General features: G+C 39.9%; 1 protein-coding gene across 5 annotated transcripts in view; it reads right to left on the minus strand.

Moving 5' to 3' along the window:
- Nucleotides 1-25,715, minus strand: part of LOC140466698 (kelch-like protein 29) — a 388,797-nt gene that overhangs the window by 161,383 nt on the left and 201,699 nt on the right. The window lies entirely within an intron of this gene.

Genomic DNA, 25,715 nt, shown 5'->3' on the forward strand with positions numbered 1-25,715 from the left:
CAGAAATAACTTAGCCTCTCTTTTCAAGGGTAACAAATATTGATCTTGACAACAATGCCCAAAAAAGAAAACACTTGAGAAACCCAAGAGGACACCAAGCAACGATATGGCAAAGCACAATGTCAAGGGTGGATCTAGTACAGTAGATCCACTACATTACACCATAAATTTTAGTGACTTGCAACTGCAGACCACACAAGCTGGAGACAGGCTTATCCACACGCATGATCTCGAAATGAGGCAAGATGGAAACATGTAATGAGAAATGCTTATGGATTGAAAAGCATATCTCATCACCCTAATATGTAAATAATGAAAAGATCAACAAAGATTACGTAACAGGAAGTACCCCATTTTCATCTTCTTCTAAAACTGAAGAGTTTTGAGAAACTTATTGAAGACCTGTTTGTGAATTATTTAACACATACCAAGTCACTGGTGATTTGGTAGTTATTCAATCAATACACAAAATTTTCAGTAGCATATGCCTTATTACAGAGCAGAAATGTCTGCAGCACAGTGATGCATTAGGGAGAGCAAAAAATTTAAATAGAAATCATTTAATGGGGAGGTGATGGCCTCGTGACAGTAACACTGGGCTGTTAATCTAGAAACCCAGGTAATGTTCTGGTGACCCAGGTTCAAATCCCACCACTGCAGATTTTTTTGAATTCAGTAGAAGTCTGGTAGTAAGAGTCTAATGAATCTGTTGACGATTATCGGAAAATTCCATCTGGCTCACTAATGTCCTTTAGGGAAGGAAACTGCCATCTTTACCTGGTCTGGCCTACGAGTGACTTCAGATTCACAACAATATGGTTGACTCTTAATTGCTGTCTAGGGATGGGCAATGAATGTTGGCCCAGTCAGCGACACCCTCATCCAGTGAATGAGTAACAACAAAACCTGGATTCCTTGTTCCAGGATGCAGTCACACTTCTTAGGGAACGACATCTGATTGGGTCAGGGACAGGAGGGTGTGATTGTGGGTGAAGCAGGGAAGGGCACCCAGAGGGCAGAAGGAAAGGATCATTAAGCTAAGAAAATTTTGAAGGGTTAGACTCATCATGTTAAAAATAATATTAAACTCAAAGGAAAAGCACATAATTGCGCAAAGTATCAGACAAATTCTACTTTGCTGCAAGCAAGCTCCTACCAAATCATGTAGAAGCGCATCTGAAAATAAGAAAGCATGCAGTCAGCAACAGTGTTAAAATATAAGTAAATAAACCCATGTTGGGAGGTTCAAGTTATCCTTATTTACTCTGTGCCAAATGTGAAAGCCAAGTATGGACATTGAGACTGATTGATGCTTGGAAGATCAATAATCATATGGTTAGACCACAGGCCCCACAGACATACTGCAAGTTGCTGGATTTGGGAAGGGGAGAGAAGCCTTGTCCAGCACTACAATGGTGTCAGTGGTAGGCATGCAGCACTTTTAGTAACAGAAAGGCAGCCAGGACTGCTGGTTCTAAGGGTAAATTATTACTTAGACATTGTAATGTCACTCCTCTCTCCTTGCATCAATACAGAGGTATCTAAAGAAAACATTTTATATTGCAAAATAATTAACCCTGCTATTCTGAATTCTGGTCCTGATTTTATTTAAGATCACATCATTTACATTTTGTGTTATGCTGCTTTGACAGTACACCTTATCACCTACCTGCACAGAATTTCCCCTTTACCACGGAGCGAAAGGAAACCATTTTCAAGTCCTCCAAAACAGATGCATATTTGCATGACTCAACATTTTATAAAACTGCAGTTGTGCTAGAATCCTCCTTAAACAAGCAGTTTTATTTGGTGCAGTAACTTCTGCAGGGTCTCATTAACAGCAACAAATGCCTTGCTGCTTCCAGAATATTGCTACCAATGAGAATTAACTGAACAGATGACACTGAGCGCAGTAGGAACAATGAGCTGCTCAGCATAATGACTGCAATGATTGCCTCCTCTCCTTTGGCATCAGCAGCTCCTAAGTTTATATTCCAGGCAGAATTGAAGCTGTCGTTCCATCGGACCCAGCGGTTGTTGCTGTTTCAGCTTCCTGTCGTGCTGCTGCTAAATATTATGAACAGTTCCCTCTGATTTCAACAGTGATATTAAGAGCATAATCACAATATAAAATGGGACTGAACAAAGGTCTAATGTCTCGGGCAACAGCCAACAGGCACCAGGACAGATTGAATGAGCCACACGAGGAATAAGTGAATTAAGTCTGAAAACTGGCACAGGGATTACAATACACAATTAACCCATGCCCTTGTTTTACTGATACAGGCAGCAAGCCAGCCTAATGCTATCTGCTTCCTTACATGATTTCACAGTGCAGTCAGAGTGAAGTGCATCGTTAAGGAGCTGCAGGCTTCAGCTCAGGATGCAAAAATCTCAGTGTACCATGACTAGTTAAGGCAAGTCTGCACCTCGTAAAGGGGTGCCATTTGAATGGAGTGGGTGCTGGAATCCATTGCAAAAGCGACTTGGGAACAGGAACATAACGACACAGCAGAGAGAGTGTCCTGAGGCTCTCTGATGCTTTACTGGAGGTCTGGGTGCAGGAAAGGTACAGGAGGAGGGAGGTCCTTCATCCACAGAGGTTCAGAGATATCTGAGACAGCACTGGCAGCAAACAACTATCCAGATCACTGCCAGGAGACTTGCTCGAAGGAACTGCACAAAGTTCAGCAAGTGCACCAGTGGTAAAGATTAGTGAATAGTCTTTTAAATATCACATGTCCCCAACTGCACCACTAGACTCACACACTGCTCATTATTCCAAAGCCTGGCTATCTATCAGCTATCTTGGTCAAGTTTACATACTCAGTGTTGCAAGCCTTACACCTACATCTTTATGGCTTGCATACACACTAATGGCTATTCAACTAGAACCACTATATCGCTCAACACATTGCACTATACCTAATGATAGTTTTGATTTGATTTGATTTATTATTGTCACACGTACATCGGTACAGTGTAAAGTTTTGTTTTGCATGCAGTGCAGGCAGATCACGCCATACAAAGTGCATTAAGGTAACAGAACAGAGCAAGAAATGCAATGTTAAATCCAAATCAAAAAACATTGTACAATATTCAATGATACATTTATACTTGATGGATAACTGAAGGCAGGAGCACCAAGGGTGGCACAGTTGTTTGCACTGCTGCCTCACAGCGCCAGGGACCCAGGTACCATTCCCGCCTCAGGCAACTGTCTGTGTGGACCTTCTCCTGTGTCTGTGTGGGTTTCCTCTGGGTGCTCCAGTTTCTTCCCACAGTCCAAAGATGTTTGGCAAATTGGCCATGCTAAATTGCTCATTGTGTAGCTTAGGTGCATTGTTCAGAGGTAAATATAGAATAGTAGGGGGATGGGTTACTCTTTAAAGGGTCGGTGTGGACTTGTTGGGCCAAAAGGCCTCCTTCTATACTGTAGGAACTCTATATAAACTGATGGGTTGCCATCTGTCTTCACCTTGACTGAGCAGATGAGTACAGTCATGGTCAACAGTGGAGCTGAAAGGATTGAGGTACATATTCTTACCTACTCCACCTCCTCATGTCCCATAATCTCTAAACGATTCCCAATGTGATGATATTGTAAATGTGCACCTCCACTTTCCCTTACTGAAATTCGACACCTGTGCTTTTTCTCCCCAATGCCCTAAAAGTGCCACCTCACCAGACAACAGGAGAGAAGTGAAATAAAGAATGAAGTGCAAGAGGGTGAAGAAGAGACTGAGGATAACGAAACACCATTGCTGGATTTCAGACTAACATTTCAGATGTTGGCAGTGGATGAAGTGTAGGAGATAACAGAGGGGGATATCTCCATCCGTGAAAGACTGGGCACGAGTGATCTGCAACCAGGGCAGCAGAAAGGACAGAGTAGAAATCAGTTCCCTAAACGGCAAGTCCGGTCATAAAGAACTCAGACGAGGGCACTGATAGGTTCCTGTTCAAAAAGAGGCTGATTGAGCATTCACAATGCAATATTTTATACATTATCAAGCTTGTCAGAAAGTTTGCTATCACTTCAAGAAGCATTAAGGTGTCTGGAACCAACTTAAAAATCACACAACAACAGGTTTATTTGGCGGTGGACATAGCACAAGCATTTGGAGCTCAAACGTCGCTGTCTGGAAGTGAGAACACCTTGGGGTGTGTTTACAAGCTAACTCAGGCTGCTTCCACTGAGGCTGAGGGGATACAGTTCAAAGTTAGGCCTTCAAGGCCATCTGCAGTCTACCCCTCTAATGCTCCACAAGTCATCTATTGGCATAGCATTGTATAGAAGCGTCAGGTCATGTAATAGGAGACAAAAAAACAAGCACTAAAGAAATGCGATCAGTTTGAGCTTTCTATGGAAATTAGATAGTCCATTTGATAAAGTTGGTTCAGAATTTTATTTTGAGAGTTGTGGCCCATGAGAAAGGCCAAGTGTGGGACTGTTGTTGATGGGTGAATTGGCATTATTCTCATAGTTGTTTGAGCCAATCCTGCCAGAAAAGGGATTAGGTTAATCTCTTTTTTTACTTTCTCAGTTCCAAGGCCTGTGCTGGGGAGACTGCGCAAATTACAGCTGGCCGTGATGAATTGTGACGTATGATTGAGTGTACACCATAGGCTTCCTCCAAATGGCCGAGCAATACAATCAGTGTTTAAGCATCCAATGCATTTTCCAATGACATTATGTGAAGGCTGATTGTTTTCAGTATGCTACACAAGTGCGTGTCAGAGACATGAGCCATGTGGTCAACGATAGCCCTCAATCCTCTGTAGATACTCTCTGGTTTAGTGTCGTGGCCACTGTTGTCCTCCCTGTAGAGACCACTAACTTTTAAAAAGATATTTGAATTTCCAATGATGCACTGACAAGATCAAATGAAAAAGATTATATTCAAGCCTCTTATTGTCAAAAGAGAACCAAATAACATCAGCAATCTCTAGTTAATAGAGAAATTGTGAGCTATAGGAATGAATAAGCATGTTTGCTGGTATTAGACTTTAAACACTTTTTAACCATTTCTGCATTCTCAGGTTGTGGGACTGGCCAGCTAGCCAGCATTTAAAGGCCAACCCAAAATTGTCGTTGAGAAAGTAGTCATGAGCTGTTTTCTTGAACCCTTGCATCCATCAATTGTACTGCTTGGAAGAGAGCTTGTGGTTTTTGACCCAGCAGCAGTGAAGGATGGGTGACAAAGCTCTAAATATGTGGCTGGGATGGAAACTTGCTCAAAGGCTGTTCTTGTGTATTTGCTGCTCTTCTTCTACAGAGTGGTGGAAGTTGGAATGTTCTGTCGAAGGGCTTGGCTGAGTTGCTCCAGATCATTCCGTTGATTGACTCACTGTGGCAGCAATGAGGTGAGGTGAGTGAATGTATATGTGGATGGCCCTCCAATCAAGTGTGCTGCTTTGTTTCAACTTTCTTGGGGATGCACACATCCAAGCAAGTGGGGAATTTTCAACGTACTCCAGACCCATGCCTTGTAAATGGCAGAAAGACCTTGTGGACTCAGCAGGTGAGATATTCTGAACTGCTTTGGTAGTCAAAGTATTTATATGGTTGGTCTCATTGAGTTTCTGAGAAATGGTCACCATAGCAATGGTAACACCATTGAATGTTAAAGGGACATGGTTGGGCTGTCTATTATTGGAGATGGTTATTGTCTGGCACTTGTGTAGCACAAATATAATTTGCTAATTATAAGCCAAACTGGAACATTATTCAGGCTTTGTTGCATATAGGCACCAACTGCTTCATTATCTGAAGAATCGAGAATGGTGCTCAACATTGTGTAATCAGCAGCAAACGTTTGACTTTATGGTTGAGGGAAGTTCAGAGATGAGGCAACTGATCTCAGGGGCCAGGACAATTCCCCAAGGACCTCCTGTAGTGATGATCTGTGATTAAGTTGATTGACCTCTAATGACAACTGTCTTGACAGCACGGTGGCTCAGTGGTTGGCACTACTGCCTCACAGCACCAGGAACCTAAGTTCTGCATGGGTTTCCTCTGGGTGCTCTGGATTCTTCCCATTGTCCAAAGATAGGCAGGTTAGATGAATTGGCTGTGTTGAATTGTCTGTAGTGTCCAGGAATGTGCAGGCTGAGTGGATCAGCCTTGGGAAATGCAAGGTTACATTTATGTTTACAGTAAAATGCAGGGATGGGGTAAGGGGGGGGTGGGGATTGGTTGGGATTCTCTTCTGAGGGTCAGTGTGGACTCAATTGGCTGAATGGCTTGCTTCCATATTGCAAGGATTCTATGATTCTACAATTCTTTTGTGCTAGATATGACTTCAACAAGTGGAGAGAATTCTCTAATTCACATTGATTATTGCTTTAATGAGAGCTCCTTAAGTTATAGTTCCTGGCTGCAGTCACCTTCAAAGTCACTAGCAGTATCAAAGCTTGCTCTTCTCTGGGATACCAACCCTACTTTGAGATGGTGGTGCTTTTCACTGGATAACTCCTTCACAAAAAGGAAGTTAAAGACTACCATCCCAATATTCTGCTCACAAAATTACACAAAATGAAAAAAGCCCTGTCTAGAATTTCAGTTTAGTTCTTCAGTTGCCCTTTCCAGCCAGATTAAACCCATTGGTGGAATATTGGGAAAATGTGTTTTAGGCTGTTCAAAACATCAGATGAATATATATTGCAATATATCATGAGAAACTAGTTTTCAGTATTGCATAATCTATAGCTCATTCAAGATGCGGATTATGCGTTATTCAATCTTGTTACTCCTCCTTACATGTGCAAAGAAAATGTCCTGCCAAATTCAAGAATATGAGATACACTCCACATTCTTCAAAATAAAATGTGCATTACCATCACATATGTTCCATGATTTGCAGGAATAATTTGACATCTTGCCTGAATTATGCGCGTTTTCTAATGTGAAGTGCCTCAGGCTTTTCTTGGAATATCACTCATACCACATTGGTTTCATTCAAGGACCATCTTGCCAGATGAGAAAATCAATAAGAGTAATGCAGCTGTCTTAAGTGTTCCATTGGAGTTTAAAATAGTATGGTTTCATCTGCCTTATATCATCGGAAAATAATGCATCCTCTCCAAAACAGAACGAGCCATCTTTTTGTCTAACTAAAATGTCACATACTGATGAGCTGTTTCTCTCCAGAAAGACCCTATCTTTTATTTTGTGGCAATATCAATCCCTAACTATGCTGCATACTTATAAATGCACCTTCTGCTTATAACTTCTATCAAATAGGAGATAGGCAAATCAAAATTCTATTTAATACCATTGTGCTAAATTGAAACAACTGACAAACGTGCCTGTTTAAAATAATAATTGATATAAGTAATGGAAATTGCAGCAAAGTTATCACTTTCAACTTTCTGCATTGTTATAATAGCTTTCAAAAATTGAACATAGCAATTAGATTTTATTATAAAGTCCATTCATTAAGCCTCATTATTGCGGTTCTCATCTATAACTTGTATGGGCCATATTTTGTATCTCTCCGACACTAACCTATATCTGACTCACTCCCTTAGAAATTTGTCCATTTCCTCAATAAATCATTCAATTGATTTGCCACTAATCAGCTGTCAATGGTATCAACGGAAAATTGCAGAAAACAAGACCTTAGTTTGTACACATGAAACAAAATTGTAAGAGTTATTTTGAAACACAAACTGCTCAAATCTCTATAATAAAATGTTTTTGGCATATATAATTGGCTCATATTATTGATCCTTACAAACCATTGGAATACTATAATCGATCCATTCAGATATGTCATATGTCAAAATAGTTTTCACAAAGTCAGCAATGACACTTCCATATCAAAAACACAATGAAATCAAGATAAACAACATGTGATGCTAAATTATAATGATTAATTTAGCAACAATGACTTGAGAGTCCAAACATTGAGTTGAAGTAAATGTGAATGGATTGTTTGAGCACAGGGATAACTTTTAAAATTGAGAAGTAATCTTTCGTACAAGATGTAATGGGAACTTGACAGGGTGGATACTGAAACAATCACAAATTGATGGAGCTGTTAGAGTGTAGAAGGAGACTATTTATGCACTGTGTCAGCACTGGCTCTTAGTGCTAAACTCCAGCATAAATAGAAATAACTATTTAATAACCTCCTGAATGTCTCAATTGAACCTGTCTTCACCACATAGCTAGGCAGTGTATTCCAGGCTCTAACTACTTGTGTATGACAAGATTTTTTTCTTATCTTGCATTTACTTGTTCTGCTTTAAAATGTGTCCTCTGGTACTCAATTCTGTTTTGAATGGAAACAGTTGCTTTCTGTTTATTCTGCCTAGACTTTACATGGTTTAGAATACTTCCATCAAATATCCCCTTAGCTGTCTCTGTTCCAAGAAAAATCCCAATACAGTCAGTTCTTCTTTAATGTGATGGTTGCATTCTTGTGCAACCTTGCGTGATAGAAAAATTGTGCTTAAAGTGTTGGCACTGTAACTGCGTTAGAACCAACATGTTTTAAAAGTTTGCGCTGTGTGCTTCATCAATTGCATTACAGCAAACCTGCGTTGATGAGACACGCATTGTAACAGAACGGAATCGAAGAGTGTAGTGCTGGAAAAGCACAACCAGTCAGGCAGCATCCTCGGAGCAGGATAGTCAACGTTTTAGGCATAAGCTCTTCATCACCCTTTATCAGGAATCAATTCCTGATGAAGGGCTTATGTCTGAAACATTGACTATTCTGCTCCTTGAATGCTGCCTGACCAGCTGTGCTTTTCCAGCACTACACTGTTTGGCCCTGATCTCCAGCATCTGCAGTCCTCACTGTCTCCCATTAAAACAGAGCAACCTGTTTTTCCAGGTTCAAGATTAGTGTGGTGCTGGAAAAGCACAGCAGGTCAGGCAGCATCTGAGAAGCAGGAGAATCGACGTTTCAGGCAGTAGCCCTTCATCAGGAAGGGCTGATTCCTGACGAAGAGCTCCTGCCCGAAACGTCAATTTTCCTGCTCCTCGGATGCTGCCTGACCTGCTATGCTTTTCCAGCACCACACTAATCTTGACTCTGATCTCCAGCATCTGCAGTCCTCATTTTCACGAACCTGTTTTTTTTTAAGATTAGATTACTTACAGTTTGGAAACAGGCCCTTCGGCCCAACAAGTCCACACTGCCCTGCCGAAGCGCAACTCACCCATACCCCTACATTTACCCCTTACCTAACACTACGGGAAATTTAGCATGGCCAAATCACCTGGCCTGCACATCTTTGGACTGTGGGAGGAAACCGGAGTTTCTCGATTCTATCCTGGTAACTAAGGTTTCACATCCCTAGAATAATTTATGCAAATCTCTTCTGCACTGTCTCTATTGCATTTACATCCTTCTGATAACACAATTCCCAGAACCATACAGAATACTCCAGTTGAGATCTAAACAATGTCTTACATATATTCAGTGTAGCCTCTCTGCTCTTGTCCTCTGTGGTTCTATTAATGAAGCCTGGAATACCATAGGTTTTATTTTGTTAAAGAGCTATATCCATCTGTCCTCCCACCTTCCATGACTTATGCATACACACAACTGGCTCTCTCTAACCCTGCACACCCCTGAATTTTGGGAAACTGAATTAAAAGTTAACTGAAGGTTAAGGACAATGCCGAGAATACCCATGAAATACTTGCGGTTTTTCTTTGTTCGAGCAAACAACTATGAAGATGGGTAGCCTGCTTTGTGGTTTGAAGTTGAAATGGCTGACAAAAACAGTGTTTGCTCAATCATGCTTTCAGTCTGCTGTTGGAGTAAACATCTTAAACGTGAAATCATGATGTGTCATCCTTTCAGTTATGAACTGGAAGTTTGAATTTCTTTTCAAAAGTTATATGCTTCTACAGGGATTGCAATACCGTATCCCTACAGTAAATAATTGATTTTCTGACAGGCAGAGGAAATGATTGCATTCAGCTCAAGGTCCTATCACTACAGTCATCTGTTCTGAACACTGTCCTCTGGCAGGATTGCTGTCTTCTATTTGACCTTAAACCCCTCACACACAGAATACATTCCAATTCTGGAAGCAAACACGACTGGAAATATTATTTTCACTATTCAGTGTTTGCAATATTTTAAGAAATTTTGGATCTTGATATATTTAGTATTTGGAAAGACTAATAAAGAGAATGGTCGAGGAAGACAGGGAGAGACAGGAAGATGGATATGTGCACTGAGATATTGGGAAAGATATAGCAAGCGCCAAAGATAGTTGCAAATAGATAGATAGAGGTAAACAGACAAACAAAAAGTTGCAAAGATAGGTGCATGGATATTTAAAGTTCTTCTCAAAGTATGACTGGACAGCAAGAAATGTGGCTAAGTTGTGACGTTTACCCCAATCTTGTAAATCATAAACTATTTTATCAGCAGCACTGATGAAAATGGCAGCATAACACAGCGTGCAGTGCATTGTGAAGATTACTAAATATCTCGGGAGGCTGAAAGGGAGAGGATACCTGCAAATAGCTTGTTAGTTTTATCATTTACAAAGCAAGGTGATGGAGTAGCCAATAACGTACACTCATATACAAATTTCTGACAAGGGCAGTGCTTGTAACTGGCCACCCGGGTGTTTTCCTATCTTCCTGGTGGTGGAAATTGAATAAGGATTCGTACACTTTGTCTCTTTCACTGTGTCTCACACCTGCACACACACACCAGGGGTGCTGGGGAAAAAAATAAGCACTACTGCAGGTAGTGTGGGGGAAAAGAAAAGAAAAAAAAATTAAAAAAAGAAAAAGAAAAAAAAACAAATTTCTGACAGTCGGAGAAAATGATGGCATGGATTTTGGGGTGATAGCAGTGGCAAGAACTATCAGTATTTCCCGTCATTACTATACTGACTGCAATTTTTTGGAGTCTGCACATGTTGAGGATAATGCAGAAACCAAGCAGTTACTACCGGGCCTTCTATGCTACTCCAGAGACTCCACTGCCAGGCATTCCTAGAATGCAGTCAATGGAAATACCGTACATACTCGAGTAAAAGTCAATCTTGTAAAAGTTGGCCAAAAAATCTCCAACTTTCCATATAGCTCATGTAAAAACCGACCCTAGTTCTTCACATAATTCACACCGACGTTAGGCTTCCGATTTATTAAGTTCATTATTGAGCGAGCACTACAATTAGTATAATTAGTATTCACTTTTCATACAGCCGTCCCACTCCGGTCTGGGACTCCGGTCTGGGACTCCGGTCTGCCTGCCGTCCCACTCCGGTCTGCCTGCCGTCCCACTCCGGTCTGGGACTCCGGTCTGGGACTCCGGTCTGCCTGCCGTCCCACTCCGGTCTGGGACTCAGCTGCACCGACAATGTTATTGCTGCTCCAAGTTAAATTTTCTTTTTAAAAAAGAGAGAATAAGAAGAAAAGGCGGACGGAATAATTATGAACTCATTTTTGTTTCTATGTTCTTTATCCGATAACTACTATAAGCCATTGAGCCTTTTTTTTATTCATTTAGAGATCAATTGGGCTTCTAATGATACAGTGTGAATTTTGACAGTCATGAATTTCAGCTACTTAAAAGTAATATCCATGTAACAGTCAACCCATAAATTTAACTTTAAAATGTAGTCTAAAAAATTTGACTTGTACACGAGTATATATGGTCATCAGATTTCAAAAGAGAAAATCTTACTTGATAAACTTTGTTGAAATGCCAATCGGGTGAAAACAGAGGCAGTAGTGAATCAGTTAGTTAAATAGCTGGCAGGTGATTCAGGCTAATGTCAACAGTGTGGGTTTGACTCCCTTTCTAGCTGAAAAATGTGTTGCTGGAAAAGTGCAGCAGGTCAGGAAGGGCTTATGCCCGAAACGTCGAGTCTCCTGCTCCTTGGATGCTGCCTGACCTGCTGCGCTTTTCCAGTAACACATTTTTCAGCTCTGACCTCCAGCATCTGCAGTCCTCTCTTTCTCCTTTCTGGCTGAAGTCAGGACAGAACCTTTGCCCCCCGAGTCTGGAAGGGAATCATCACCAACAAAAACTGCCAAGAAAGCAGCTTAGTTAAAACCCAAGCAGGCAACAAGTCAGGGATCATTCTTCAGGCAGAACAGAGGACAGTGTTAAGAGAATGGTAAGGTGGCAGATGTATTATATCTGGATTTTCAAAAGCCATTCAATGAAGCATCTCATAACAAACTAATGAATAAAAGTCAGATAATGTAGAGTTCGGGGACAAGTGGCAAACTAATATTATTTGGTTTCAAGACCAAAAGCATAGTGAGGGTAAAGGATTCAGGGTACCAAAACAAGGAATCCAGGGCTGTTCAGAATTTTTATTAATGAAATTGAAATCACCATTTCTAAATTTGTGGATGATACCAAATACTGAGGAGGATTGCAACAAATAATAAAAGGATGTCAATAAACTCACAGAATGAGCAAGTGAAATTCAACAGAGATGAATGTGAAGTAGTAAGTTTTGGCAGAAAAAAAAGGAAAGCTTTTTTTTTGTTTTATTCGTTTGTGCAGTGTGACGATCTGTTGCACATCCCTAACTGGCCCAGAGAAGGAGGTGGTGCCTTCTTGAACCACTACAGTCCATCTGGTGTGAACACAGCCTCGATCCAGGGAGTTCCAGGATTTGGACCCCGGGACAGTGAAGGAACGGGGATCGAGTTTCATGTCAGGATAACGTGCGAATTGGAATGGAACTGCCAGGTGGTGGTACTACTACATATCTATTACCTACATTCTTCTCGGCGGTAGAAGTCTTAGGTTCGGAAGGCATTGTTGAAGTAGTCTTGCTGAGTTGCTGCAGTGAATCCTGTAGATGGCACACACTGCTGCAAGCAAATTAATATTTAAAGTCCCAACCAACCAAACATGATGTAATCAAGTTTTGAGCTTTTTGGAGACGCCGATACCCAGCAAGTTGTGTGCATTTCATCACAGTCCTGCATTGTATCTTGCAGATAGTGGACAAGCTTTGGGGAGTCAGGGGAAAGCGAGGACTGTAGATGCTGGATATCAGAGTTGAAAACTGTGGCCATGGAAAGGCACAGCAGGTCAGTTTTGGGCATAAGCCCTTCATCAGCAATGATACTGGTGGGGTTGGGGGTAGCGGAAGGGACTGACTTACTTACTGCAAACTTTCTGACCCACTTTTGTTGCCACAATATTTACTTGGCTGATGCAGTTGAGATCCTGGTCAATGGTAGCCCTCAATATGATTATGGGATTTAGTGCTGGTAATGGCATTGAACGTCAAGGGGAAATGGTTAGATTCTCTTGTGTTGGAGATGGTCAAAGCCTGGCAATTGTGTAGTATAAATATTACTTGCTAGACTGCAAATTTCAGACAGCAGATGGTGGAGTAATGTTTTAAAACAAATGGGAGAGAAAAGAAATCAATTTCCACTTTCCTGAACTGCATTATAAAATAAGACATCCCTTTTCTAGGATCTGCTATAGTCTCTTTGGGGAAGCATTCTCTTTGGTAAAGTAACTGACAGCTGTTGACTTACATCAGTCCAATTGATCATAATTGATTTCTTCCTCTTTCATACCTGCAAGGGCAGGCTTACCGTCCCTCAGTCATACCTTTAATCCAAAGTACATTATCCCATGGGGAATGATTATCCATTTAAAACACAAAGTAAAATAATTCTTTAGTTTGTCCAAGTAAACCCCACATTTGTTACTGCTACACGCGCTAACATTTATGCAGGTCAGTTACTTTTAACCAACCTTTTATTTTCTTGGATTCTCAGATAAAGGAACGGCATTTTCCATTTCCACCCGTCAAATATCGTCAACTTTAAGGGCATTTAAACGGTCACTGGATAAATATATGGATGATAATGGGATACTGTAGGTTGGAATGGATTCAAATTGGTTTTACAGGTCGGCACAACATTGAGGGCCGAAGGGCCTGTACTGCTCTATGTTCTATGACAAGTCCAACTGTATTCAAACACCCATTTGAAAAAAGATTGGCATAGCAACTGTAATTAAAACGGAACTGATTTCATGTCTTTTGGATCATCAGGACTGGAAACTTGCATATGTATTTTTCAGTGTGTAATCTCTAAAATGTTTCACTTGATCTGAAAACATTTTCAATTATAATGTGATTCCCCACATTATCTCTAGTACATCAGAACTAATGTCGGGTCTTATCTGAATACATCGCCAATTCAGCTGTCCAATTAAGCTTCTTAACTGCTTGCTTTTGATTTAGAGACAAGCCATCTTTCTATGACAACCTATCATGATGTTTCGGAACACAAGTAATATGTTCTAGATTAAAAGGTTTGACCTGTGGTTGCTCATGACATGTTCTGTTTGATGTCTAAGTCTACACATTTAAAGGCTGCTGAAACTTGCCTTCCAATCATGAATTCCACTTTAATCTTCCAACAAATGCCTCCAATTCCACCAAATCTTCTACAGAAAATCATTAATATACATCAAAAGGTACCAGAGTGTTTCATTTTGCAATAGTAGTAGAGCATTGCTGAACCTGCTCACTTCCTGCAATACCAACCTAACTGCTAAATGCATCATCTTTAATGCATCATTCAATTCATAAATAGATTTGTTTAATTTCCATAATATTCATCAGCCGCAACACCTGCACCTTTGGTAGGATTTTAAATCTTAGACAATTTTCTCATCCTGTTTGCCAATGGAGCTTTAGGATTATTTGGTTCTCTCAGATTTATATCAAGTGACGTGATTAGATTAGATTACTTACAGTGTGGAAACAGGCCCTTCGGCCCAACAAGTCCACACTGACCCGCAACCCACCCATTCCCCTACATTTACCCCTTTACCTAACACTGCGGGCAATTTAGCATGGCCAATTCACCTGACCTGCACATCTTTGGATTGTGGGAGGAAACCGGAGCACCCGGAGGAAACCCACGCAGACACGGGGAGAATGTGCAAACTCCACACAGTCAGTCGCCTGAGTCGGGAATTGAACCCAGGTCTCTGGCGCTGTGAGGCAGCAGTGCTAACCATTGTGCCACCGTGATTATTACTTCACTATTCTGATTAGAAATGTCAGGTTTTGTTTAGTCAATGCAATAGTTGTCCTAGTAAACTGCAAACCACAGACTTTCAAAAATAATGGACGTTTTATGTCAGTTCCAGTGTGCCTTTTTCGTGGATGACTTGCTCAGCAGCAAGGATATCACATGGGAAATTACATCAGTATGAGCAAATAGCTCCTCCAGTTATGAGATCAACACTTCTTTTCAGTGATCCCAATGTGATATTATCCCCGAATTTAAGTCTAGAAGAATTTTCCTACTCCCTGACCATATTTTGATAGAGTGAATCTTACCATTTTAATCAGTTTCATTATGCTCCTGGTTTTTTATCAGTCTAACATGGATCAATTGAATTAATTCATAATTTATAAGTTAATGCAAATATTTATCATTATCTTCAAACTCTGAATTCTTGGTCTTAAGTGTTAGTTCAAAGACTCTGCCAATCTGTTTTGGGGCAGAACAAAACATATTATCTTGAGTCACACCTGAAGTATCAGATATCCTAAATTAATCTAGTCCCATTTGTCTGCATTTGGTGTATATTCCTCTGAACCCTTCCTATTCATCTACCCAACCAGATTCCTTTTAACTGTTGTAATTATACCAGCCTCCAACACTTCCTCTGGCAGCTCATTCCATACACACACCACCCTCTGCACAAAAAAGTTGCAGCTTGGGTTCCTTTGAAATCTTTCATTTTAATCATTCATCTCACTATTTTCTAGACATTCATTAGGTTCATTTATCAATTGTCGCTACTCCAAGCCTGTTGTGGTTTCTTGATCTACTAAAGGTACTTTCATCCTCCTCCCTTTCTTGCTTTCTCTTCTGTTAGCTGTGCTCATATCTGAATGATCTTGGAAAAACCTGTGATCATGGAGTCCAATATCCTTCCTCAAATCTCAGAATTTGCATTGTTAAGTCTTTCGGAAATGACTGTTTCTCAGGATGCGTTTTGTTTCAAACAAGTACCAGAGGTTTGATCCAAAAGCCAAGCCTTTTACTCTGAGAACTGAACACCACTTAAGAACAGGAGCCTGTTCATATAATAGATGTGGCAACCTGCTGAATTTAAGCATATTAGTGAGCAGAGGAAAAGAACATAATAAGGATGTCCCCTGGTAATGAGCACAATCCAGTAGTTTAAATGCAAGCGCTGAAAAGGGAATTTTTAAGTTAGATTTCTGCAGATAGTCTGTTAAAGTCCATGATAAATTCCTCTCTGGAATGACAGTCAAACTTTTGTAGTCTACCAAACTCTGACCATGCCTTGCTTGCATCTAATAAAGCATCTTTTGTTTCAGTTTCATTTATGACACTTAATAAAAGCTCCAAACCTTCTTCAGTGTCCAACCTGCAAACACCTTGTTTCTGATTTTCCTTTTCTGAGGAAGTGGTGATGGTAAAACCACATCTTTTTCTCTCTTTGGTAAAGATGCAACCTGTGCCTACATCTCCACTCTATTTCCCCAGCATTCATTAGAGAACCTCAATGGACAGTCACAACTTGAATTTGATTTCAGCGATTCTTCACAAAATTTGCTCAGTTTATAATCTACCGTCTGAAAATAAATCTAAGTTTCCAATTTTCACTTATAGGCAATCATCTTCTGTTACAAGGTCAAACCTCTAATGTTGAGGTAGGAAACCAGGCACTAATATAATTAATTAATGCATACATACAAGATTTACTCATAGAAGACAACATTGCAAAACCTGACATCTCCTGAATCAACACCCAGTATCCCAGACATCTCCCTTTAAAAATGGTCAAGATAATAAATCAATGCTGTCCAGCTCTACATCCTTTACTTTAATCAGACAATTAAAATACCATTAACAAGAGTGAACAGGAAGACAATTTAAAGGCAAGATAGTAAAAATAAGCACGACCATAGTTAGGCAGTAGTATGAGGAAAAGAAAAAAAATAAACAAAAAGAAAAAAAAGAAAAAATAATAAAATAAGAAATAAAACAGGAGTGTCAGAGGTTTGGCTCACTCTGAGAACTAAAAATAAAGGAAAGATAGTGCACACACACAATATGGGTGCTGGGGAAAAATAAGCACTACCGCAGTTAGGCGGTAGGGTAGGGAACCTTTTTAAAAAAACAGAAGTGTCCAACATGCGGACACTCTGAGAAAAAACAATAAAGGAAAGATTGTGAAGCTTATGATGGAGAATCGAATAAATGTTTATGATTACACATTAGTTGAGAGAGAAAAAATACAGGAGGTACAAGGGAAGTACAATCAATAACATCAGTACCTTACATAAAGGGTTGTTCACCTCAACTGAAATGAACCATTGAACCAAGTATATTCCTGGTCTGTACGTCCATGTACCACACAATATGGTTCATTTGATTTGTTTTTCTTAATTTTTCAGTCCCCTCCCTCACGTAAAATGGAGAGTCCTTCACCACTGATCCAGCTCCCTCAGAGTCAGTCTCAGAGTGAACAGAACTTCATACACTCCTTTTTTGCTTTTTCTCCTTTTTTTTTCCTTTCTTTGCCCCCTCCCCCCCACATTGCCGCCTGACAGTGGTAGTGCTTATTGTTGCCCAGCACCCATGTCATGTGCGTGGAGATGTAGGATACAACGAAGAACAAAAAGTGCGGAAATCTTTACTTATATTCCGCCACCAGGAAGAAAAGAAACACTCAAGTGGCCAGAGACAAGCAGTGCCCGTCTCACCAAAGGGCAATGCTGCGTGATCAAAAAAGGAGAGGGCAGGGATTAAATCAAAATAGAATTGGAGGGGGAACACTCCCTGCGGTGCCCACCACTCCCTGACATGGTTCATTTGAAAACTGGACCATATCAAAGGCTCCCATTGAAAACATTTACCTGTGCCAAGTGTAACTTCACTTGTCTTTCCTCTATTATTGAGTATTGTAACTGCTTGCTTAGAGAAATCTTAATGGAGACACAATTTTAACAACTTGCAACACAGCTTGAAAGCCATCATGTCCTGCAGTGGGTAATGTAGTGGACTCGCGAGGACAATTTTTGCAAAGAGCCAGCAAGTGACATGATGTCTTTGCTTTAGGTTCAATTCCAGCACCTTCATTTTGGAGTTGATGACAACAATGCTGCTAATCAGGCAAATAATTAGTAACCAGAGGACCAATGAAGGTATGGACCAACTTTCCTTTGGAGAAAATGTTAACATCCCATTTAAGCTCACAGCAAAGTAATTATAATCAGCTAAGGGTGTGCAAACAGCTAAGAGTGTAATAATAGAAGTAATGAAGAAAACTATCTGTGTAAGGAAAACAACTATCGCTCTGGTGAATCAAGTGTTGTCTCACTTTAAACATTCAGGCCAATAGGCCTTGGAACATCCGAGTCCTGCCAACTGAACATAGAAGAGGCAATACAACAGGTCCATTAAAAAAGATACAAAAGGATTAATTAATACCTAAGAAATTCATAATTCCAAATAAAATTATATTGCAATCTTTTCACTGTAGACAATTTTCATTTGCACAACTTATAATAACCAGTCTGCAAGAGAATGACAACTTGGATCATCTTCCAAATTATGCAAGAAGAGTAATGTTCATAAAATCCATGTGAATCAAAATGCTACTGAAATTATAATGGAAACTGGAAATCTGAAAAGAAACTCAGAAAATCCTGGAAATACTCAGCAGATCTGTCAGCATCAATGGAGAGAGAAACACAGAAGAATTAATAAGATCAAAAATTTAAAAGGGACCTAAGGGGCAATTTTTTCATGCAGAGTGTGGTGGGTGTATGGAACGAGTTGCCAGATGAAGTGAGGGAGGCTAATATAATTACAACATTGAAAAGGCACTGGAATGGCTATATGAATAGGAAGGGTTTAGAGGGATATGGGCCAAATGGAGGCAAATGGGACTAGATTAGTTTAGGATACCTGATCAAAAAGAACGGGATTGAGCTGAAGGGTCTATTTCTGTGCTGTACATCTTTATGACCCAGCAATGAAATTTCATTGACTGTAAATGGCGGAAAGAGGAGAGAGAGAGAAAGAGAGAGAGAAAGGAAAGAGAGGGGAGAGAGAGAGAGAAAAAAATGAACCATCAGATAGTGATGAATCATAGCTTTGTTCAACAAGAAAGCAGCATGGAGATATTGTGGAGTCACAAGAAGGCTTTTTTTAAAGTTCAATCAAATCAAATTTGCATCACATTTTTCTTGGGGTTTGAATAACTTTTGAAACACTATTGCTGAACCAGAGGTGTGTAAATACCTGTGATCTAATAACTAATTGTTCACATGCACATTTGAGTCTGTCCTCAAGCACGTCAGTGGGGATTCAGCCCCACCACTATGCATTCAATGAATGGTATCCACTTCTTGATGTATCTTTGGAGATTTGAATGTCCACAAAGCCATCACATCAGCAACAATATTCCCCACTCGAGAGAAACTGCAGTTGTCACCACTGCTGTCCCTCAGTACGAGTGTGCCCATGGGGACATGTCTCTGTTATTTTATCTTTCCAGGAACACACAAGAAAGTGGGTTAAAAATCAATTGCAACCTGACTCTGTGTGATAGTGTGCTAGAGAGTTGGCATGCTTGTATGCAAGTTTGTGGTTCGAGTTCCTCTGTGAATTTCCACTGCACACCCCTGCAGTGTATATACAAGTAAAAAGAAATTCCATCATGCTGATTAATGAAAAACAAAGCTTTGTTTGATATTTCAAAAATACCTTTTATTCATAACACATTGTTATATACATGCATAGTCATTACAGCATGAAGAGCAAACATACAATGGAATTTCACTTTCCAGAAAGTTAGTACTTACTCATGCAAGATACTATTTACATATATTTGAGACATTGATAACTGAATGGACCCACACTGGACTATGAGAGAGAGAGAGATCTCAGACAGCGGTCTTTCCCCACTGACCCTACACGGCAGCTGCCCTAAGCTTTAGTGCATCTCTCAGCACGTAGTTCTGGACCTTGGAATGTGCCAGTCTGTAACACTTGGTCAGGGTCAGCTGCTTGTTCTGGAAGACCAACAAGCTTTGGGCAGATCAAAGAGCATCCTTCACCAAGTTGACAGTCCTCCAGGCACAGTTGATGTTTGCCTCAGGGTTCTGAGGAAGGGTCACTCACCCGAAATATGAACTCTGATTTCTCTACACAGATGCTACCAGGCCGGCTGAGCTTTTCCAGTTTATATTTGTCACAGGATGCATCCTGGGGAACAGCCGTAGTGCACAGAGTCCTGCACCATGGAGCTGCTCGGGATAAACCACCTTCTTTCTTTTTTCAAAGATATACTTGATTCATTAAAAAAATCTTCATAGACATACAGGTCATTCTGCTATAATGGCTATTTTGTTAATGCAAATTCGCTGTAATTGATGAATTAGGGACTCTGTTTCTAATGCGCAAACTTTTAAAATGTGTGTAAACACTTTAAGCACTGTTTCTAAAGTGTAATTTTTCAATAACACACAGTTGCACAAGAACGCAACTATTGTATTATAGATGAACTGCCTGTACATAGTCACGGTCAGTTCTGTACAGTCTTAACGTATGGAGAGCAAACAAACATTGGAGTTTGACTTTTCTGACAATTTGAACCAAACAAGTCATCAGCAAAGTCACTATTGAGTGAAACTGGACCATCTCCTTTCAGCTAACTCCAAATCCATGATGTTCCAAACAACTACTTACCTGTCAAAGTCAGCATTACTAGAATCACCCACTTCACTGGGTGCAATTTTTCAGCAGGTCATGGACTGACTTCTCTATGTATTTTCATTTTTACTTTTTGGACTCACCTCTCTTTTTTAATCTGCGTATCAAATTTTATTATACTTTCTCATGTTTTAGAACAAGTTTATTGGCTACTTTCTCTACCTTAGTAGAAACTGTTTAAATGGGCACCTTTGGAAACATTTGGGCTGGGAAAAAGTATCAACGAGAGAAGGAATCTTTTCCAAATTGCCCAAGAAGGAAAACTTGACTCAAGTTTAAGGGTATAATCAAATCTAATCTTTGAGAAAGCCCAGTCAAAGTGATTTATGTCCTATTAAGGAAGAAAGGATTTTAAGAGGACACACTGGGAAACAGTAAGAAGTCTAGTTAACTTGGGATATTGAGCAAAAGGGTCCAATAAGATTTATTGCAAAATGAACAAATAGGTTGGGGTGATCTGGGAACTTTGTAAGCAATGAAGATCATACTGTCTTGGACAATAAAGTTTCTCCGTGTGCAGGACGAATGCATGAAATGTTAATTTCATGTGATGTGTAAAATTCGATAAGAAGAAATAGAGTATATAAAATAGATTCAGGGGAATTACACCAGAAAATGAGATTTTTTTCTAACACCATTATTTTACATGAATATTCATGATTTCAGTAATCCAAATGGAAAACCAACATGACTTATCCCCCAAGTAACAAAACAACATCTTGTCATGCCTTCTGAAAAGATTCTAACTTGGTGTCAATGTACTTTTCACTAAACATCAGGGAAGTGTGGATGGGAAGTATTAATTGTTTTTTCTTTGCACATTCATCCCTGCCTGTACTTAACAGTAAGAAAACTGAATTTGATAGCCTGGTCAATATCCAAAATTTATAACATACAACAAGAGATAAGCAAAGACCTTCAACCTTTTAAGAAGATACCTTAAAAGCCAGACATATGCTTCCTAATGAAACTGAGTGATTGATGAAACAGCGAGTATTTTTTAGTTTAAAATTAAGAAGAATATGGAATTGGGATGGTCAATTCATGGTTGCATTCCTCTGAGCTAACAATGGAATTGGAATGATTAAAGTCAGTGGGAAATAGGAAGCATACATGTATATGAAAAAAAGTGATGACTGTAGGTGCTGGAGATCGGAGACGAGAGTGTGGTGCTGGAGAAGGACAGCAGGTCAGACAGCATCTGAGGTGCAGAAGAATCAACGTTTTGGACATAGACCCTCTAAAGGGCTTATGCCTAAAAAGTCAATTCTTATGCTCCTCAGACGCTGCCTGACCTGCTGTCCTTTTCCAGCACCACACTCTTGATACATGTATAAGAGGCAGATTAGTTATAAGGAGAGCTGGTGAGCCTTTTAACTCCATGAGTTATTTAATGCTGCCTTACAGCTGTTATGACAAGGGGTAAACTCTCCTGCTTAATTTAAACCAGCAACACAGAAAAGATTTATCCTGTTCAGTAATCTGTGAAAATTCGAGAGGCCAGAACTTTTTAAAGTAAAAATTAACAAAATTATTTCTTAAAGTATAATAGAGAATAATTAACTAACAACTATTTACAACAACTCCTTCGAACCTATCTTTTACCTTCCCCTTCTATAATACTAGTCCGATAAAACTCAGATTATGATTTGCCAAAATATAAATTTTCAAAACCAGCCAGATGTCAAATCTTCTCTTTATATCTTACTTTGTCTCCTTTTCTTCTTCTTAGGAATTCCTGTTTCACAGGTTACTAACCAATAAAGGTACTTTTAAGACAGCTATTCTCCAGGCAGTCTGCATGTCATAGAGTCATAGAGATGTACAGCATGAAAACAGACCCTTTGGTCCAACCCGTCCATGCCGACCAGATATCCCAACCCAATCTAGTCCATTTCCTCCCAACTGTTCAATCTTCCCTGGTCTTATATCCCCAAAGCATTGGATTGTGTCATTGGCTTTTAAGATTGTCAATATACTAAATTAAAATGTGTTTGGAGTTTGGTATTTTTTGGGGCATAAATTAAACTGATTGGCCTAATTCGAATTTTTTGTCATCTTCAGGCAACCAGTTAATCGAGTTGTTCGACCAAATGTTACATTATATCTTGTTCAGAACACTTGGTGCTGTGTCAGGTAGTTGTGCTAGCTTTTAACTCTTTTAAAGGTACTGTACACCCACTTCTTCACAACACAGTGATAGAGATTCAGGTTCGTTTCCAGCCTCGGGTGACTGTGTGGAGTTTGCACATTCTCTCCATGTCTGTGTTGGTTTCCTCTGGGTGCTCAAATTTCCTTCCACGGTCCAAAGATGTGCAGATTAGGCAGATTGGTCATGCTAAATTGGCTGTAGTGTCCAGGGGATGTGCAGGCTAGACGAATTAGCCATGGGAAATGCACGGTTACAGATAGCATGGTGGGGGTGGGGGGGTGGTGAATCTGGGTAGGATGCTCTTCTGGGCTGGTGTGGACTAAATGGGCCAAATGGTCTGTTTCTGCATTGTAGGGATTCTATGATTCTGTAATATTGTACATAAGTGTTTTTAGGATAAAGTAAGGACTGCAGATGCTGGAGATCAGAGCTGAAAAATGTGTTGCTGGAAAAGCGCAGCAGGTCAGGCAGCATCCAAGGAGCGGGAGAATCAATGTTTTGGGCATAAGCCCTTCTTCAGAAGAAGGGTTTATGCCTGAAACGTTGATTGTCCCGCTCCTTGGATGCTGCCTGACCTGCTGCACTTTTCCAGTAACACATTTTTCAGCACGTGTGTTTTTATACTACGACACAAATTTTGTGAGCATATTCCATGATGCAGCCTATCCTGAACTTCAAACAAATGCTCTTATTTTGAAATTTTGAAAGTGAATATAACAAACTGCAAAAGATGCATCCAAGGGCACCTGACTATTTTTATGATTGAAAGTACTCCACTGTCTCAAAAGGAAACAAAAGGAACAGCCTAGCTAATGCTAAATCAATGCCCTTTCCTGAAACAAATCCAAAAGGGTATTATCAAATTGAATGAGTAATTCAAAATACAATTACACACACTTTCTCAAACTCTCACAGTGGTGTTAAACGGGATGTATAATCAACATAACTACCCATTTTATTTGGAAAAAAAAGCTTTGAACTTACGAAAAGGTCAGATAATAGGCAATCATGTTTGCTGTCTACTTTTAAAGTCAACAGATGCTGTTTCCAAACAGCGTTCCACAAAAAAAAAGCCACTGAATTAATAGCAAGCCATGAAGCAGCCAAGATAATTAACAGCAACGTCTTGTAAGCAGGGTATCCCAAGAGAAGGCCTTCCCAACCTGTTCTAACTGCAAGTTCACCTGAGAATTAACCACCTAGAAATTTGACAAGAAACCTCAGAACCTGCTGTGAATCTTTGCTTACAAGACTCTGGCTTCAACCTTAAAGCCTCAACACCAGCTAAAAAAAAGACACCTTGCTTTGAAAGACACTGAGATAATTACAATTTGTAACATTATAATCTTCATCTGTGTGTAGTCTCAGAGTGTGTGTGTTGAGGTGAATGAGTGAAACATGGCATTATTTTTGGGTTAAGTGGGCAGGAATAAATAACTTTCTTTCAAGCCATCAAAAGCCTGCTGCTGATACTATGTAACTAGAAGCCACACTTCAAGGTAAGAAGCCACACACTCCCCTTACATACAAAACATGACTGTGAGCATTAAAAGTAACATACTCGCTCTGTTCACACATTATTAGCCTTAGGTAAGCTCATGAGGGGTTAATAAGTGACTAGTGGAGATACTAAACTGAGAAGTAGTGACAGGAACAATCACCTTCTTAACTTAAAAACCCCAACATTAAATAAGATAATAATGTATACAAATGTATGAAGTTCTGTGATGTGGAGGTGCCGGTGCTAGACTGTGGTGGACAAAGTTAGAAGTCACATGGCATCAGGTTATAGTCACTTTACCTGATGAAGGAGCAGCGCTCTGAAAGCTTGTGATTTGAACTAAACCTATTGGACTATAACCTGAGTTTCATGTGACTTTTGACTTTATGTAATACTGACAATCAAAAGAGGAGACGTGCCTTTGAAAGTCTTTATAGTAGGTGGCAGGAACAAAATTACATCAGTTTTTGAAGATTAGAATGTTACTGCATAACCAACATTCATCAGAATGAATAAAACATAAATGGCTATATCGAACATCTTGGGAAGTTATGCATTGATAGTTAGGCTTCTTTGTATTGTTGAGCAAGATACTTTCAAAAGTAACAAAACGGCTTTCAAACACAGCTTCTACTCTTAAAGTCTAAGTTTTAACACAGAAATGCTTGTGCTTTTGAGTTAATATTTAAAACTATTCACACGAATGAACTTTCTTCGAACGGATTTTGGAAAGGCGTCATGATAAGAGTCTTAGAGTCATGTACGGCTCGGTGGTGGTGTGTCGGTTGTGGAAGAGAGATTGAGTCCAGTGTTGGGGGGAGGGGAATTCAGTCCAGCGCAGAGTGGGAGAGAGATCAAGTCCAGTACTGGGCAGAGGGAAAGAGAGATCAAGTCCAGCAGTGGGGAAAGAGAGATCGAGTCCAGTGTGGGGAAAGCCCGATGTGTGGCAACTGCAGGCTGATCGTTAATGAAGGACTGTAATATCCAAACTTTAATCTTATTTCTTATTTACTACTTTATACTGAGAAGAACTGTAGTGTTGAACTTAACTTATTCCAATATCTTTCTACTTTTTACCTCAGGTTTTGTACCTAGACACCTAAGGAGGTGGTATGAATGGTGATATTGTAAACCTTTCACTGTATCCTTGTATCCCTGTACTTGAGTACACATGACAATAAAACCAAATTATAATTTTAATTATCAACAGGAAACCCAAACTATTTTGACACAGCATTCTGCTTCATGAATGAAATTCAAATGTCTTTAGCTAATGTCACCCAAATGATGGACATAACAATGGAATCTTACCA

Source organism: Chiloscyllium punctatum, chromosome 3 (assembly GCF_047496795.1).
Source record: "Chiloscyllium punctatum isolate Juve2018m chromosome 3, sChiPun1.3, whole genome shotgun sequence".
Classification (NCBI taxonomy): domain Eukaryota; kingdom Metazoa; phylum Chordata; class Chondrichthyes; order Orectolobiformes; family Hemiscylliidae; genus Chiloscyllium; species Chiloscyllium punctatum.